Source organism: Phaenicophaeus curvirostris, chromosome 17 (assembly GCF_032191515.1).
Source record: "Phaenicophaeus curvirostris isolate KB17595 chromosome 17, BPBGC_Pcur_1.0, whole genome shotgun sequence".
In the NCBI taxonomy this organism is placed as follows: domain Eukaryota; kingdom Metazoa; phylum Chordata; class Aves; order Cuculiformes; family Cuculidae; genus Phaenicophaeus; species Phaenicophaeus curvirostris.
This window is the reverse complement of record NC_091408.1, coordinates 1571579-1589236: the sequence shown is the minus strand read 5'-3', so window position 1 is coordinate 1589236 and position 17658 is coordinate 1571579.

Here is a 17658-nt window from a genome sequence, read left to right as displayed (position 1 = left end):
TCCTACCACTTTCTCATCATCACCGCGCAAACCTCCATGCAAACTGCATTATGATTTGTCTATCGATTTTTACATTTCCAAACCAGCACCAGCCCAATTCTTACCTGCTCCCTCCTCAGCACTGCCAGCTGCCCCCAGCACCTCCAGCCTTGCCTTTCCCAGGCTCCTGCTTTATAAAAACCCACCCCTGAAAGCAACACTGCACCATTTAGCACATTAGGGCTTCCTACTCCAGTAAGAACCCATTGGTTCCAGGGCACAGCTGCTGCCAATTACCACTACTTAGCTGGCACATTAAACACATAGTAAGGAATTAGGGGTTTCGGTCTGCTCTCTACTTAACAATAACAAAGTCACTTGACCTTTTTTCAGCCACCACAATGGCTGTGTAAGTGACTGTTTGACAAATGCGCTTTGTAATGGTCTCTGTTCTTTCTCATGCGGCTGGTGGAACAGTTAATATCTTGAGTCACAGCATTAAGACGAGTGCCCGTGATTAATTTAAGATGTCAATTAATCACCCCAAATGGACTGGTTTGTCATCACTTCCTAATGGGAAGATGTTGATCTGTCCCACAGAATTTGTAATGGGAACCAAAGCTGAAGCCCCTTTTAGGAGTGGCTGGAGAGCAGCCTGGCCACCCCCACTGCCACCTGGCCACCTCCACCACCACCTGGCCACCTCCACTGTCACTTGGCCACCTCCACTGCCACCTGGCCAGGAGCTGCTGCTGCCCAGGCTGCCGCATAGGAGCCAGCGAGAAAGAAAGAAAGGGAAGAAGAAAGAGAGGAAGAGAGACAGAAAGAGATAAAATAAGAGGGGAAGAAAGAGGAAGAGGAAGAGAAAGAAGAGAAAGAAGGAAGAGAAGGAAGGAAGAGAAGGGAGGAAGAGAAGAAGGGAGGAAGGAAGGAAAAGGCACTTCTGTATACAAGCGGTTAGTTTTGTTCCCAGTACGGCTGCTCTGAGACAGCCCCAGCCCTCTCTTCGCTGGGATCCTTCAGAGGGAGATGGAGCAGAGCGTCACCAGCTGCCCATCTCGTCCTCCTCCGTTCCCTTTCCTGTCCTTCTCAAGTCACCTTGCTGTTACCATCTGAGAGTGAAATCAAACAGGTTTCCAGCCACCTCTTGTAGAACAACCCAGGAGGTCCCAGTTCCTCTTTGCTGGAAGCATTAGCTGAAGGGAGAGGTCCTTTCTAATATCAACTGATGTCTTGTTCCTACACACAGATGCACGGGTTCAGGTGTGATTTTCAGAAGCGCCCAAGCCTCATGAATATAAATGAGACTTGTGCTTCTAGGTCACACACTTGGAAATCCTGCCTTAAGTCCTTGTCTTACACACATTCTCATTAGGAGGGTCCTGCACGGCAGCTCAGGCTGCAGCAGCCCTGGTTCACACGAGCAGCACAGGTGGGATGGCGGGGAGGAGGCATCCCCTGTGCTTCAGACACTGCGTGTTGGTATCAGGGCAGTGCTCCCCTTAAGTCTAAGGAGTTCAGATGTGCAATACCAGCACGATTCTTGGAGCTGAGCCTTTTCTCCTGCATATGAAAGTCTCTCCTGTTTAAGGTGTTCAGCGCATACTGCACTCTAAATTTACATTGTATTGTTTGGACACAAGAAATCCAGCCTTTAGGAACCCAACACATTCCTTTTTGCTAGCATCGACAGCAAGGACTGGAAAAATCTTTGATTTTAGCTGGGCAAAGAAGACATTGATGATTTCAAATCTGTCCTTGGTTTCTTTTTATAGAAAGAAAACATGTGCAGCGATGATTCAGAAACACAGCTCAAAAGATTGCCAGTGCTGCTTTCTACCAGTTCCTTTGAGCTAAATAGCGATCCTTTGCAGACCCCTTCCTGCTCGGAACGCCTGCTGGGGTAAGGAGGAGTGGATGAAGGGCTGTTCTGCGTCTCAGCTCACGTCCTGCAGGACACAGCCAGCAGCCCCATTTCTGGAGGGCCAGCAGAAGCCTGCGGGTCACCAAGAGCGTTACAGTGCTCCGCACTCCTGGTCAGAACACAGCAGCCAATCTGAGATGTGGCATGGTGCTGCGGAGAGGCGCTACCAAGCCCTGCAGTTCCATTCCATTTCTTAAAAATATGTTGTTCGCTGTGCCTGCACCAATTGCTGAGCCAAATTCCACTGTGGCTAGCACACCCTGTCTCTACAAAGTCAATCCATGACTTTAGATTGTATAAGAAGGAGGTGTTCAAGGCCAGGTTGGATGGGGCTTGGAGCAACCTGATCCAGGGGGAGGTGTCCCTGCCCATGGCAGAGGATTGGAATTGCATGGGCTTTAAGGTCCTTCCCAGCCCAAGCCATTCTGCAGTTCTATGATTCTATAAAGAACATTCTTCACTGGGAAACACAAATGCCTCAAATACCCCTGCATCAGCCCTATGCTGAAAACAAGCTCCAAGTTTCCCTGTGCTCTAGATAAGATGAGCAGGCTTTGTTGGGGAAAAAAAAAAAAAATCATGTGCAATAGCGTGACAACCATGACGAAAAAGAACTGGATCTTTCTGGATTTCAGGCAGAGTAGCTCATACCCGACCTCCACCTCTTTACTTTCTGCAGTGTTGACGGTGCAGAATCAGATCTATGGTCTGCCCCACACTGCTGGTCTGACTGTGGCAGACGAGGGGCCTCTGTGTCTCTCTGGGTGGAGAGATCTGTGTGTGCGCTGGAGCAGAGTCTCATGCCTGCACCCAAACTAGATGGTGAACCTCCCACCCCATCACCCTCACCAGGGGCACGTGCAGAAATGACTTCACAACCTTGCTTACACAGCCTGAGCAGCAGCACGGAGAACTGAGCATCCTCCTCCTCCTCTAGCTACGATCTCAATGCCAGCCCCTGGCCACGGAAGCCGCTGCTCAGCGGGTGCAGGTCCAGGGCCTGGATCCACTCTGCAGCCCCAGTCACAGGGGAGAGGGTAGATCCCTTAGGAAGCTAAGCACCCAAGCTGTTTTATCTTTGCCTTTTATAAATGACTCAGCTTTAAACTCTGTCTGAGAGCTGTGAGCTTTCCTCAGCCAGCACAAAATGCCCTTTTACACACATTCCAGGCTGCAGGAGCATCTGCTATTTGAGTGCTGACACGGATGGATGGGTTGACAAAGACTAACTTTCACCCAGGACTAGTTGTTAATAGAACACAAACCTGACTGCTGGGATGTAAAATATGAGCGCTTTCCCCAGACAACGAATTGACAAGTTTACTGAAATGAGGGAAAAAAACACCGTTCTGAAGGAAATAGGAAGCAGGGGCCAAGGGCGGCAGTTTCCTCTTTCTGCTGGAGGAACCGGACTCGGAGAGCCTCCAGCCAGCAGCGCGTGTTTGCAGATACCTCCTGCTCCTGAATTGGCTCCTTGTCTGCAATCTCCTGCACACTGCGAGGATGCGTATTAAAGGGAGCGTTATCGCAGTGGTGGGGCTTAATGAGCTCAGTGTGCTGGAAAGGCAGTGCCGGCGAGCCCCCCTGCTCACCGCTGTGCCCCCCGTCTCCCCTGGCACCAGCCTTTCACTTTTATTGACAATTAATACCGCAGGAAGGAGCCCCGCCACCAAGGCAGAGAAAAACCCAGGGCTGTTTTACAGCACCATCGTTTAGATATTCGTGAGACAATGAAACAAAAATGCCAGCTTCTTGCAGATATAAAAGAACGTTTCAGGCTTTTCAACAGATCAGCTCCACGAGGCCGCCCGTGACCAGACTGCACAGGCACTGACGTTGCCTAAGACCAAACTGCCGGGGAAGCAATCCTCTTCTCCCTGATCACAGCGGGCACCAAGACCCGAGAGACAGCTAATGCCTGCAAACACCCTGACTTACTCCAAGGGGCTATTTCCTTGGCTGCACTTTTCCAGGATGTTTCTGGGTCACTTGCTACCGTATGAGGCATTACCTGGACTCGTGTGAGCTGTGTCACCCCTAATCAGTCTCACACTGTGGCAATAAATAGATTCCAAGTGGAGACAGAATGGTTTTTTTTCCACCCTGAAGTCTGCAAGAGAAAAGGCTGCTGGAATCGCAGACGGAGCATCACCTGCCTCTGACTCCCATGCAGCTCCCAGCCACGCGTAAAACTCCAGGCTGTAAGTTCACAACGCATATTAATCACGTAACAAAGAAGTCACTTGGGATGTAAGGAAATTAAAACAAGGAAGGAAAAAATAAGCTGGAAGGGGAGTGCAGACAAAAAAAAGCCCACAGAAGGTATAACAAAAAAACATATAATAGGGCTGTATCACACTGCCTCAATGTCCAGGAATGCCAACCATCAAAACAGCTTCAGCCTTCCCTTTTCCCTTGTTTTTCCATCCTGCAGCCATGCAGAGACATGGGGGTGGCCCCTGGCTCAGGTCAGCTCTTGCCAGGCCCCCGGTGTGCCATGAGGGCATTCAGCACGCCCTGGCTCTGAACGGGGACTCGGGGCACAAACACACTCCAGAGGTTTCCTCTGGCTCTTTCACCACTGTGTGGGCAATGAGGTACAGCTCTACCTCCGCAGCTCTCATTGCCCCAGCACGGCTCTAACCAGCCATCCTCATCCTCACACTGACACGTGCAGCATCTGCTCTTCCTCAGCATCTTTGTCACGAGTCACGTTTTCCCCCCTGTGCAGGCAGGTTCCTCTCCAGGAGCAGAACCCGGCTCATTGCACACCCAGGGGCCCATGAAACCCTGCTCTCTCGTCAAGCCCTGTGAACCGTGCTCCTCTTCCCAGAGCTGTGGAAAACACGTGCTCTTTTCCTACAAGTTCCCATGAAATCACAAAAATGCTGGAGGCCTGGGGGGAGGAAGGGCTGCCGCTCCCGTCCGCTCGCTGCCTCCCAGGGAGGAGGTTTTAAAACAACTTCCCTCTGTCCATGTGCGATTTGCAGCCTTGAGACGGATCCTGCTCACTGGGCTGTGCTCACTCACCCTGGGGGGTGGCTGTGTTGGAGACCCCACGGTTAAATGTTAGGAGCTTGTTTCTAACGGGGTGACCCCAAGAAAATCAAACGAACTCCCCTGCGCACACGGGATGAGCCCAGCTAGGGCAGGAGCAGGCACAGTGTGGCACCCACTGGGATTCCTCCATGGTTTTTGCTGGCCAAAGCTCCATGACAAAAAAGTCAAATCTGGAATTTTAACCCATAACAAACCCATGAAATTTCAGCTGCATTTCCATGAAAACATCCAGCCCCTTTCCTAGACATGCCTGGGCTCCTGCTGCGGAATGCCGGTGCCTCCGTGTCAGCACCAACACCTCCAGCAGAGTCACAGGGTAGTAACAAACAGGGAAACTGGTCTTACTGGGCAGTTATGTCCCAGGGAGGGAGGTACTGGTGCCACAACCCTTCCCACCATCCCACACACATGGACCAACTTGTCTTATATGGACCCTTTGTCCATAGAAGAATGATTTCTAGTTTACACCAGTACGAAGGTGAACACAAAGGTGGGAAACACTCTCCATCCGAACAGTGGCAAACCCACTGAAGGAGACAGAGACCCTGCAGAGAGGCAATGCCACCCCGCAGACCATCCTCTTGCACTGACAGGGAAGGGTTTCAACATGAAATTACAGAGGGTGAGTCTCCAATAATTAATTTTCTTCCTTTAAAATCACTCTTACAACTGATTCAGAAAAAGCGATGTTGTGATAACAGAAGAAAATATTAACCTATTTATTGTATCTCAAGCCCCCTAGAATAAAAGTAATGACATGCAATGAGCATCTGGAGAAGATCCAGAGAGCAGCAGTACCCGGTGGGGTAGCAGAAGAGACCAAGGTGAGCTAAGCAACAGACTTTGAAAAGTTCCTGCCTCATTCAGACTTTGACTCTGCCTCATTCAGACTTTGACACCGTTCCCCGTGTCAGGAAGCAGCAGAGCCAGCATCCTTCACCGCCAAGCAGCAGACACCCTCGCTGCCTGCCCAGCTCACCCTGGTCCCTGCGTGGGGCACAGACCCACGGGCCCATCAGCCAGCACGGAGCTGCTGGGCGAGCCTCGAGCTGCCGGCACAGACGCACAGTCTCATGGAGAGATCCTTTTCTGCGCAAATTCCAGGGGAAAGAGCGAGTCCATCCTTTGGGGTGGGCAGGACGCACCCCCACGCCTTGCCCTGGGTGCAGAACACAGCTCGCCTGGGCAGTAACAAGACACCCCGGGCACACTCCTCTCACCCACTTCAGAACCGCTCCATGTTTTTATTTATTAGTTTCCTTAGAGAAACAGCTCGGCAGACGCTGGAGCTGGAGGATGTCATCTCCAGCAGCATCCTGGGCAGCAGCGTGGCCCTGGGAGGAGGGAGCTTGGCTGCGCGGCGACGCTGCTCTGATCTAACCGGGAGTGACAGGGCAGCTCGGGGTGCTCGTCTGCACCCACCCCCCTTCTTGGCTGCTTCTGGACGGTTTATTTGCAGCGCTGCAACGAGAAAGAAAGTTCCAGCCCAACCCCAGCTAACGCAGCCTGCAGGAGAAGGCTCCTTTGTTGCTGGAGCCCCACGGCACAAAGCGGCGGAGTGGTAACCCCAAAGATAATTTCCTTATTCTGATCGGGATCAATTGACCACTTGCTCCCGTTTGTTCCCCCCTGGGACCAGTGGCCTCCAGCTCTGAATGCAAAGCAGTCATTCCTTATTTCCAAATGCAAATGAGGTCTGTGAAAGGCCTGGCTTTGAAACCAGTATTATTCCCCAGGGTCCCGACCCTCTGCGCCACATCCCTCACCCCAGCCTCTATCTCTGACTCCCTGCTCTGCCTTCCCAGAGTAACAAAGGTTACGGGAAATAAAAGCAGAGCGATTACCATCTGGGAATCATCAAGCAGGAGCCCAGAGGGGAAGGAGAGGGCTCAGAGACCAGGCTGACCCAACTGCCCCCCACATGCGCGTGCCTCGAGCCAGCCAAACCCCAACAGCCTCGCGAGGGCTGTGGGTCCCAGCAGAGCCCGCTGGGGCACGGCACGAAGGGCACCATGCGAGCAGCAGGGCACAGGGATACCCTGCATCTCGCTTAACCACAGCGCAGCAGTTGTGGGTGCCCCAAGCCCAGCACAGGCAGCCCAGGATGGCTACAGCGCAGCCAGAAAGCGTCCAGCGGCTCCATCTCGCCCCATCGGCATCGCACAGCCCACTGCGAGCACAGGGCAGAGCACCTTGGATCACACCAGCCCCAGTGCTGGGGGTCCCCATGCGTGGTAGGGAAAGGGCATTGGGGGGACAGGGCTGGGAATGGTGAGGATGGGGACACCCTGGCAGCCAGGAGGGCTGCCCTCCTCAGCTCCCACCAGCCCCAGTGTTGGGGTCCCCCGGTCATGGTGAGGATGGGGCATCGCGGGGACAGGGCTGGGAGCGGTTGAGATGGGGACATGGATGAGGATGGGAGTGGGATGAGGACATCTCGCAGCTCCACCCTCCCCGTGTCCTCTCACCCCTGAATGGGGCGCCTGCTCCTCCTCCTCATCAATCAATTCCTGCTCTGTCCACTTTGGAGCCTGGAAATAAAACCTCCCTGTAAATCTCTGCCACAGCCGCTCTGTTTTAGTGGCGGAGGGCCCCGCATTCCTGAGTTTCAGGCCGCAGCCACGTCTTCAAGAGCAGAACCACAAGAGCTTTCTGATGGTTAATTGCTGGCACACTCTCACTGAAAACATGAAACACCCCCTGACAAGCCGTGTGATTTATTACTGCCCACTGCAAAACGGAACAAAATCAATTGGCTATTACCTCACTTAGCGAAGGCTTGTCACCGCCTGGGAGCAGGGTGTTAAAAATAAAAGCCAGGCACAGCCCCGGCAGCGAGTCCCTGCGCTGCGGCTGCTCCACCTGCTCGGCAGCAGATAACACCGGGGCTGCACCGGAGACACGCTCGGCTCTTCCTAATCATTGCCACGCCGGTGCAACACCGGCTCGCTCCTGCTTTGCAGTTATTAATTATATGGATGTCATCGCGAGCACCACGTACGGTGAATTTCACCAGAGATGCGGAGCAATGACAGAATATTTGTTTGTGACAGAAACGCATTGTGCAATTAATCAGATTAATGTGATCCTGCCCTGCCCAGGAAGCCAGGGAGCACTGCCAGCCTGGCAGGGGCAGGTCGCCTTTCCTGGCAGGTAGAAAACAGCCAGCATGAGCGCCAGGGAACAGGAGCATTTGCCCGCCTGTCTGTGTTCAAGGGCCACGGTTTTCCCAACTGGCTGTTAGTGCATCTTGGAGAAGACAACCTCAGCGTGTCCAGCAATGGCTGTTGAACACCCACACCGTGATGATGCTGATGCAGCCTGCCTCCGCCTGGCATTTCCAACAAAAACCATCGCCTTCCAAACATGCAGGGAAACCCACGCAGTGCCCTAGAAAACCTACCAGACTGAAAGCTGCTCTAACAGAAATCCACCTTTGCTTCCTCCCTTTCCAGGTCTTTTTCTTAGCAGGAAAAGGGAGCGAGCCAGAAATCCACCGCCACGGAAGCAGCCGAGGTCAGGGAGCACTCGGTGCAGCCGCTGGCAGGAGAGCTCGCACGCTGGGGCTGACACAGCCGGCGATGCTGCTGCTCGCTTGGCAATCGTGGCCGGTGCCCATGCAGCCCTGGAGCCTTTATGGTCATTTGTGCAGGGCCAGTGTCAGAGGCCACGTCCTGGTGCCCGTTTGGGACAGCCTGTGGGGTGCTGGTGGCAGCGCAGGACAAGCCTGAAGCGGTGGAGGCACATCTAGAGGATAATTCAGAAACTGAATGGTCCCTCTCTTTGCATTTCACTGCCTTTGTTTCATTCCCAAATCATTTACAGGCTCTCCCAGCCATAGCAGGGAGACGCTCCTCCCATGACGCTCCGAACTGTGCGAAGCATAAAGAGGCTGCATTATTTATAGACTCTGGATAGATATTTCACACGCGGTCCGGCCCATTCCCAGCATTCCCTCCATTCACAGATCATTAAGTAGCACTCTCTGACATATAAGGCAATGCAAGTGGAGTGGTTAACTTTTAATATTGCCATCCAGCCCAATGTTAAACGAGATTTGAGAAGCAATTGTCCAAAGAGGGGGGACAGCTTTTGCCCTGCCAAATAACGCTCAGCTCAGAGCATCCACGAGAGCACCCAGCAAAAACGTTATCAGGGGGCACGGGGCTGCACAACATGCCAGGGGAACACAAAGGCCACCAGGGCCCCTGAGCACCATTGTTCTGAGTCCAAAAGTGTTTTCATAGAATCACCAGGTTGGAAAAGACCCACAGGATCATCGAGTTCCTTCCCCCTGAGCTCACCACTACGTTCCTCCTTGGGGAACAAAAGTCCTCCAAGCCCTTTAGAGCAGCGAAGTCTGTCCCTAAAAACCTTACAGGCAAAAGCAGAGCCCAGCCTGTTTTGCACGGAGCTACCAAAAGGGGTCTTTGATGTGAGCGGCACATGCAGATGGCCGCACGTCTTTAGGGTTTGTGCCCCCAGCCCCTGCCCGGCCCGCAGACGCCCTCCTGAGAGCTCACAACTGCCACGCTCCTGCCCACAGTCAGGGAGAGAACCAGCAGGCGCGTCTGCCTCCACCTCTGAGGGCAGCTTGGCGGAGCCAAGCAGAGACAATGGCAGGACGTGACTGTGGGGACATCTGTGTCTGATCCAGGAAACGTTTTGGCATCAAAATAGAAGCAGTGGGCTGTTAAAGAGGGGTGGGGGAAAGAAAGTGTAAGCATGAAAAGAGCTGCGCTGCCTTCACGGACCACAGCAGAGTGTTTTAGGAGGGACCAAGGCTGAGGTTTAGGTTCCAGGTACCTGACACCCTGTTCGATGGGCTGTGCGCCTCTCCTGGGGCTCATCCCACCACCCAACGACAGGGTCCTCCCCAGTACCTGCCCGCTGCGTCTGCATCGCAGGCTTGCACCTTTCATCAGGCACAGCAGATTTGGATCTCCGCTTTAGTGCTTGCTGCTGAAGGCTCGCCAAGGAGCGCAACGGGGAGGTGTCGAGGTCTGCAGCAGAGAGCCTGCCTCCCAGTCCAAGGGCAGGTGGCACCACCAGTACAGCCCAGCCACGCGGGCCTCCCAGGGCACAGCAGCCTCCAGCTGCATTTCACTTCAGCTTTGGCCTTTACCTCAAGTTTAGGGACCAAACATTACCCCACAGCTCTGCACCCCACGCTCAGACTCAGCTTTCCCCTCCTGAGGCCAATGCTGCATTGTCAACGTGGTGCAAACCAGCCGGTAAGCACGGAGCACAAGTTTTTACTGCTACACGTGAGGTTCACAGCAGCTTCTGCTCCAAGGAGAGCTGCAGCCTGTCCAGTTCCCAGCTCAAAGCTCCCTTGAGCTCCAGCACTTCCATTTCAGTCCATAGCACGGTGAGCTGCAGCGACGGGAACCGGGGGGCCAGTGGAAAATGGGGCTCTGAGCTCATGCACTTATTTTAGCTCCCCATCCTCTCTGGAAGCTATCTCAGGCATGTTTTGGGAATACAGCAGGTATTTTTATGAGTGGGATTTACAAGGGTATTTTCATCTTAGGCTTGGAGACAGCTGGGCCTGCTGCCAGGTTTAGGAAGCACAGAGGCAGAGGCAAGAAACATAAAACTAGCGAGAGGTAGGCTTCCTACTGGGGCTTATATTTAGCCAAGAGAAGCAGGAGCACTCGAAAATGTCCTGCTGGCGCTCCCTGTGCCAGAGATGGTCCCTCAGCCAGTTCACGGAGGCCAACCTTGACCCAAGCCAGGAAAGGCAAGAGGACTGTGTCCCAGCTGGTGGCACTTGTCCAGCCCAGCCCCCTGGCACTGCCAAGACCCCGGCTGCCCTCCGGATCAACTGACACCGCACGGTGGGTGCAGCAGCGAGCCGGCATCACCTGTGTGCTGGGGGAGCGCTGCTGCTGGGAAACACTGAGCCGCGCTCAACGCACACTCGCTGCACACTCCTGGGGAAGCGGAAAACATGGGGTGCAGGACTGGTGCACGTCAGCTCGGCTTGCCTCTACTCCAGTGCCCCGTACACACTCCGGCCAAGCTGGCTGGTCCTATCAACAAAGCTCTGTGCCGTACGCCGTGCTCTGACTGCCACGCCGAGCTGACCGCGCGGCTCCTCGCTCGCTGCAAGCCTCCGCCCCAGGCAGGGGACACATCACAGCCCCAGGCAGGGGTTGAGGGCACAGGGAACAACTGACCAACAGCCAGCAGTTAAAGCCTTCCAAGCAGATTTCTAGGAGAACTTAGCCTAGAAGACCAGAACCAGCCTGGAAACCTACAATACAGCCTAGAAAGAGAGAACTAGCCTAGTTCCCACCGCACCACAGCCGAGGCAATGGCCAAGGGTGTTGCTACATACCCAGACGGAGCAAAGCCATGCTGTCCCAGGCAGGGCCAAGCCATGGAAGGGCAGGTTCAGCTCCACACCAGCTCAGCTCCCTCATTCCTGGCTCTGCAGCAGGACAGCGTGCAGAGCACGGCCCCAGAGCTGAACCAGCACACGATGTGCAGGGTCCCCAGGTGCCGTGGGGCAGCAGGGTTGCCAGCCTGGTGGGGGACAACAGCTGAGGGCCAAGCCGAAGGGGCCAGTAGTCACGCAGCCAGGGAAAAGCATGACCTTGCAGTGACATTGGGAGCGCCAGGGCCAGGGAACATGAGCCGAGCAGCTGCAGGGCCCTTGGTCGGGGGCTGAGGGGCAGGGGTTGCCAGCGGCCAGTGTGCAGAGCTGCTCCGAGCCACCCCGTGAAGACCCTCCCTAGCCAGCATGGCCAGCTCCTGCGAAAACAAAATACCTTCCCGGAGAAAACAAATGTGAAAAAGAAAGAGACAGCTTCAACCAAGCTATAGCCACAGGCAGATTTTGTCCTTAAAGCACTTTTATTTTGTTCACTTTGAATTGAATTTTTATGTGATTTGTCTCACTGAAAACAGACACATTTGGAAATACCATGTGTTCCCTGTGCTCTGCCCAGAGGGACGCGGCTGCTGACCCCGAGCAGCACGCTGAGGGCTGCGCCTGCCGAGGGATACAGCACGAGCTCTTCATTTTCCAGAGCCGCCTTGCACCTCTTCCAAAGCAAAGACAGAAAAGGAGAACCCTCAAGCAAAATCCCCACCCCTTCCCTCTACCTGGTAGTGATTTCTTTGCATCCAGCCAAGAAGAGGGGCAATAGGTGGAGGAGGCAGAGGAAGAAAACAAACCTTTCCTTCCATCCCTTATTTTTTTGTAATAAAGCTCAGTGTAACGTCACACTCACATCCAACACAACTCATCGCCCTAGGAGGATCTCAGTACAGCGCTTGCTGCTCTTGCTGCATCTTCCCAAGAGCCTTCGGAACAACTAGTGCCCACAAGAGCCCCATCCAAGCCCAGTGCAAGACCCCACCAAGCCCCAGCTCCATCAGCGCGACTCGAAGCGCCTCGCTACCCCGCAGCACTGCCCCTACTGCCTCTCCTCAGTGGGCTGTGAAAACAAACACCCTCCTGCTGTGCAGGTCAGCACCATGAGCCAAGGCTGCTCCACTGCCCAGCGGCTTCGCAGCCACGTGGCATGGAGGGGACTTTGTCCCTCAAACACAACCACAGGATGCTTAGGCCAGGTTGGATGGGACCTTAAGCAGCCTGATCTCATGGGAAGTGTCCCTGTCCATGGCAGGGGGTTGGAATTAGATGATCTTTAAGGTCCCTTCCAACTCAGACCATCCTATGATGCTCCACCATTTCAGCAGCCACTTTCTGCGCGTGAGATGGTGGCAGGCGCAGCCGCACCATCAGTGGCTGCCATCGCGCACATCGACTGATTACATCTCAGTTGTCACGCCACTCAGAGAGAGGCGCAGCTAAATTAGAGAAACTAATTGCACCTCTCTCTGAAACAATCAGGATGACAAATCAGTGGTAATCTCTTCAGTTCTAGAGGGAAGCTAGAGCAGCTCGCTTACAAGGATTAATCAGCTTTTCATCAGTGTTATCATACCAGCCACCTCGGGAGGAGTCCTGAGGCTGTGCTGCCTGGGCTCATACCATGAGGACACCAAATCTTGAGGCCACTGGTGGAGAAAGCAAGCGCAGCCAGGTTGCTCACTCCCAGCCCTGGTCCCTCACTTTGCAGGCAAAGTGAGCAGTTGCACTCCAGAAACCCCTCTGGGAGGCATTCTCTGCGAAAGCAGCTGGTTGGTGGTATTCGCGCAATTAAATTAGCCCTCCCAAAGTGGTACCAGCCCCCAGCATCCCCTTATGAACCCATTACACAGCCCGCCTCGCTCTCTCCAGCAGTGTGACCGTGGCATACCTGCCTGTGGGCAAAGGCTGGCTGAAACTCATGTCCATCCTGCCTCCCTCTGGGAGCCTTCCAGACCTGCTGGGCACAGTGATCACCTAGGTGCAGGTCAGCACTGCTGCCAGGGAGCCTGCCCAGTGCAGCAGGTCCCGGTGGGAATCCATCTAGTCATGCAGCAGGAGATGGTCTTCGGAGTTCAGGAGACAGCTGGCAACAAGGTCAGCAAGGTGCTGTGTGGGTGCGCTGTCTGAGCAGGCATCCGTGTGGCTCTGGGACAAATCACTAGCTGCAAGGGATGAAGAGTAGATGGGATTAGCAAAACTCAGTTCTGGTTATGGAAGCCCAGCTCCATCTGGCTTCAGACCCCATCCCTGCATAATAAGGAGAGAGGCTGGCGTTCAGGGGTTCTAGATTGGAAGGTGCTGCAGCATCTTCTATGGGAAAAATGTCAGGCTGCCCATTGCCAGGGGCTAGTGAAGGTCCTCTGGGACATGTCGGAATCCTAAGGTATCCCTGCCAACACACCAGCACCCAGAGCAATTTCACACAACTCTCCTGTCACAGTCTTGTACACAGCAGCTCTGTGCCAGCTCTGCTACGTTCCAGCACTTGGACTGCACCATAAAAATGCAACGATGCACTTGAGTTACATAAAGATCCAACTCTTGGAGGAGAAAGGGCTCTTGACGTTTCCCCAAGGCAGGCTTTTTAGGGTACACTATGAATGCTAAAACCATGGATGAAAACTGCACTTGAAGGTGAAACCAGGCAACAGGGCCCTCCAAAACAGTTAAAACTGCTGAAGAACATACAAAGCAATGAAAATCTGCAGTACCTGCCTGCAACCAAGAGAGCTCTAGAACATGTTTATATATTGCAAACATGCACAATATAGCATACATAATTATGATTTCACTTTCCCTCTGGCATGTGTGTGGGCACACACCAAGTAGAACATGTACATAAAACACTACAGAGAGATATATTTAAGTCATCTTCACGGGCACACACGGAAAGCATCCAGGCAACAAATTTCTCAGTGAATTCAAAGCACTGAACCAGCAGAGCCCTCCTTAACTCATTGTCTCTCGCATCAGAACAAGTACATCCAAATCCTGATTTTTTTCCCCCCTCGAATTCCAAACTCTCTTCAATCTGAATTGTTGGAATTTGCCTTTCTGCTGCTGGAGCCTTGATGCACACAGTTAACCCTGTGGCACATTAAACTGCCCGTGAACAACAGTGTGATAAAGAAGCTGGGTTACAAAGCTGTATCTGCTCTGCTCCAGATGGATTCTCTGCTCGCAGCTTTACTTGGGCCGAGTCAATTAGAAATGTCTAAAAGTCAAAGCATCGTTCTCGCTTGTGATCTCTGGGAGGTTTCCCAGTGTATTCTGTAATCAGGGCTCACAAATACAATCCTCCCCTCGCACGCCGCGGTTGTTGCCCATAACAAAGACGTTTCAGATCAAAGGAAAGGGTTAACCCCCCATGCAGTCATCGCATTGAGTCTTGGAGGTCTGAGTGCTGCCAAGTCCTGAAAAATGGCCACCAGGCAAGCTGCTGAGAATAATCAGAATAAGATTGGAAGGTGTCCGCATCAATCAATCACTTGTTGACAGATGACTGGAAGCCCCTACTGTGACCATGGACAGCTGACCAACTCTCGGCTTAAGCTGAAGTCTAACATTAGCCTGTTTCTTTCGTGTGGGTGGCTTCTGCATTATGACCTTAATAGTCAATCAATCTTGCAATGAGTAGTCTGGCTGGCAGAAACATTAATTATCCATACTATTCATGCATTGAAAAGCTTTATCTTCAAAAACTCAACGTCACTTAGGAAGGAATAACAGAACCCAGAGCAAGAAAATAAGCCTGGTCTCCATTCCGAAGGGGGGAAGCGGACAGCAGGGGTTTGCTCCCGAAGCTGCCCCAACTGCAGCCCAGGATCAGGGGTGCTCGGGGCAGGACCTGCTTTTATTCCTGGTACCTATTCAGGCGGCTCAGAGGCGGCTGCTCCTGCGACAGCAACTGCTGGAATCGGTGCCAAGAGGAAGACGACGGAGAGAGATATAAAAAGGACAACAAACACACATCAATTAAACCTTGCAAGCTGTTAGTCACACTAGTTAATAAGTTCTTTCTATCTGTAAAGTGCTCTTAGTGACAAATCCTTTAACTGGCACTCAGAGCGTTATTATGGCTTTCAAGATGCCTCTGTCTTTCATGTGCAGCTTCTTGTACACATGTGAGTGCTCCCCGTTGCGCAGTCTGTTTACACTGGTTGTGAGAAGACATCATCAAAGCAAACTGAAAGCAACACTAAATGCTTGAGAAAAACAGAATTCATTCACTGCTGCCTGCCCTGAAATCGCCTTTCAGTCTATTTAGAGGCAGCGGTGGCAGCAAACCGCAGTGGCAGCAGGGAGGAGACAGGGAGCCAGGCTGGCACAGGCAGCACTTGACTGCTCCGAAGCATCACCAGACACGCTCAGCACCAGGCAGAGAGCGGAGACCCTTCCCACCAGATGTGACACGGTAGCCACATCTCCAGCAATGAGGAGAAAGGTGCCACTCACCACTTCTGCGACCAGGGGTCTGGAGCGCGGGGGTCTGGGAACCAGAGCCCTGTTCGATGCAGGACAAGGACAACAGCAGCGAAGCCCTGGGGCCATCTCCCCACAGAACCATCTGGGATGCTGGGCAGGACAGACTCTCCTCCTCGCTGCCATCACCTTCCACAATCCTACAGCCTCTTTCATTCCCGTTCTTTGGCCTCCTGTCCTCCCTGACCTGAGCACGTTCCTCCTGGCTGTCCCTGTGCCACAATGGACCCAAAGGATGGTGGAGGTTTTCTTTCAAAGAGCTAAAACTAGAGAGAGCTCCGAGCAAGGTGAAGGAAGAAGAAGAGGTGCTGTGCTTGGGAGGGATGTTCCTGCCTCTCTCACTATCCCACACGAAAATCCAACCAACATCCTGGGAGAGCAGCATGGGATGTGGAACAGTGGGTAACCACACTGGTATGGGGGAGGCTGGGGGCCCAATCCTAGCTACCGTGACCCAGGCTGGTGGCCACACAGACAGACCACAGCTCCACCAGATGCCCTTATGAAAACCACCCTCTCTTTAGTCAAAGTCAAAGCAATTAGGCCTCTGCAATCTTAGATTAAAAAAAGAGACAGCTAATCGGAGACCATCCATAATCTTTCACACCCAAGCTGCCAAAGCAGGACACAATTCAGCAGCCCTTGTCTGCACCAATTATATTTCCTGAAAAATGAACAGCAACTCTTGTGTAATAGCAAGTTGTGTTTCTACAAACTCTCTTGCACACAAATTAAAGTATTAATCACCTTAATAAACATTCATGTGGAATGGTCATTCATTAAAATCAGGAAAATCAACGCCCTTAAAGCAATCATTTCACAATTTCAGTACCCAGCTCGACCCTTGTGGTCCTCTGTGCACAGCGCACTCCAAGCCCTGCTCCACCTGGCACCCACTCACTCGTGGCAGCACAGCCGTGTACTGAGAGCTGTGCGGCCAAGCCCATGCACATACCCAGCAGCAGGAGCAGCACTGCTGTCTGCCTTCACCATCTTCATCCAGTGCCACCTCATGATCTTCTTTTTTCCTGGCCCAGGTTGCCCAGAGCAGTGGTGGCTGCCCCATCCTTGGAGGGGTTCAAGGCCAGGTTGGATGGGGCTTGGAGCCCCTGATCCAGTGGGAGGTGTCCCTGCCCATGGCAGGGTGTGGGACTGGATGAGTTTTGAGGTCCCTTCCAACCCAAACCATTCCAAGTATGCAAACGGAACAGCACGATATGCCAATAGTCAAGAAATTAAAAAAAAAAAAAAGGGTACATAAGTAACAGCAGAAATTTGATTAAAGCTTCTCCTTTAAGCACAAAGCCACCAATTTCCAGCTCTGCTGGTAGCTGTCTAGCACAGTCTGAGCAGTCACAAAGCAAACCTGCCTTCAGACCTGCCAGCCCTGTTTGCACAGCACAAGCGCTGCTCCCAGGAGCCCCCCAGGAGCCCTCCCTGTGTGTGGTGGAGGAGACAACCAGCCACTTGCTCGCTAGCTCTGCTGTGCCCCCCTGCAGCCAGCTCTCGCTCCTAGACACCATGTGCAAAGAGGGTCTAGAAAGTCGGTGTCTACACCTGTCTTCAGATGGCTCAGCATGGGACATACTGCAAGGAGCCAAGAGAAATGGGGATCTCTAGTCCCATAACGCCCCCACGTCTCCAAAAGCCAATTCTTCACCACCATGTCACCACTTTCCAGTATGGCCAGTATCACCAGTTACCCCCTGTGCTTGAAGCAAACCCCCTTGTGCACCTCTTGGTACAAGGCACAAGTGCCTGGCACTCATCTCTGCTCCGCGCTGAGTCGCTGCTCCTGGAGCAGCATCCCCACCAGTGTGAATGT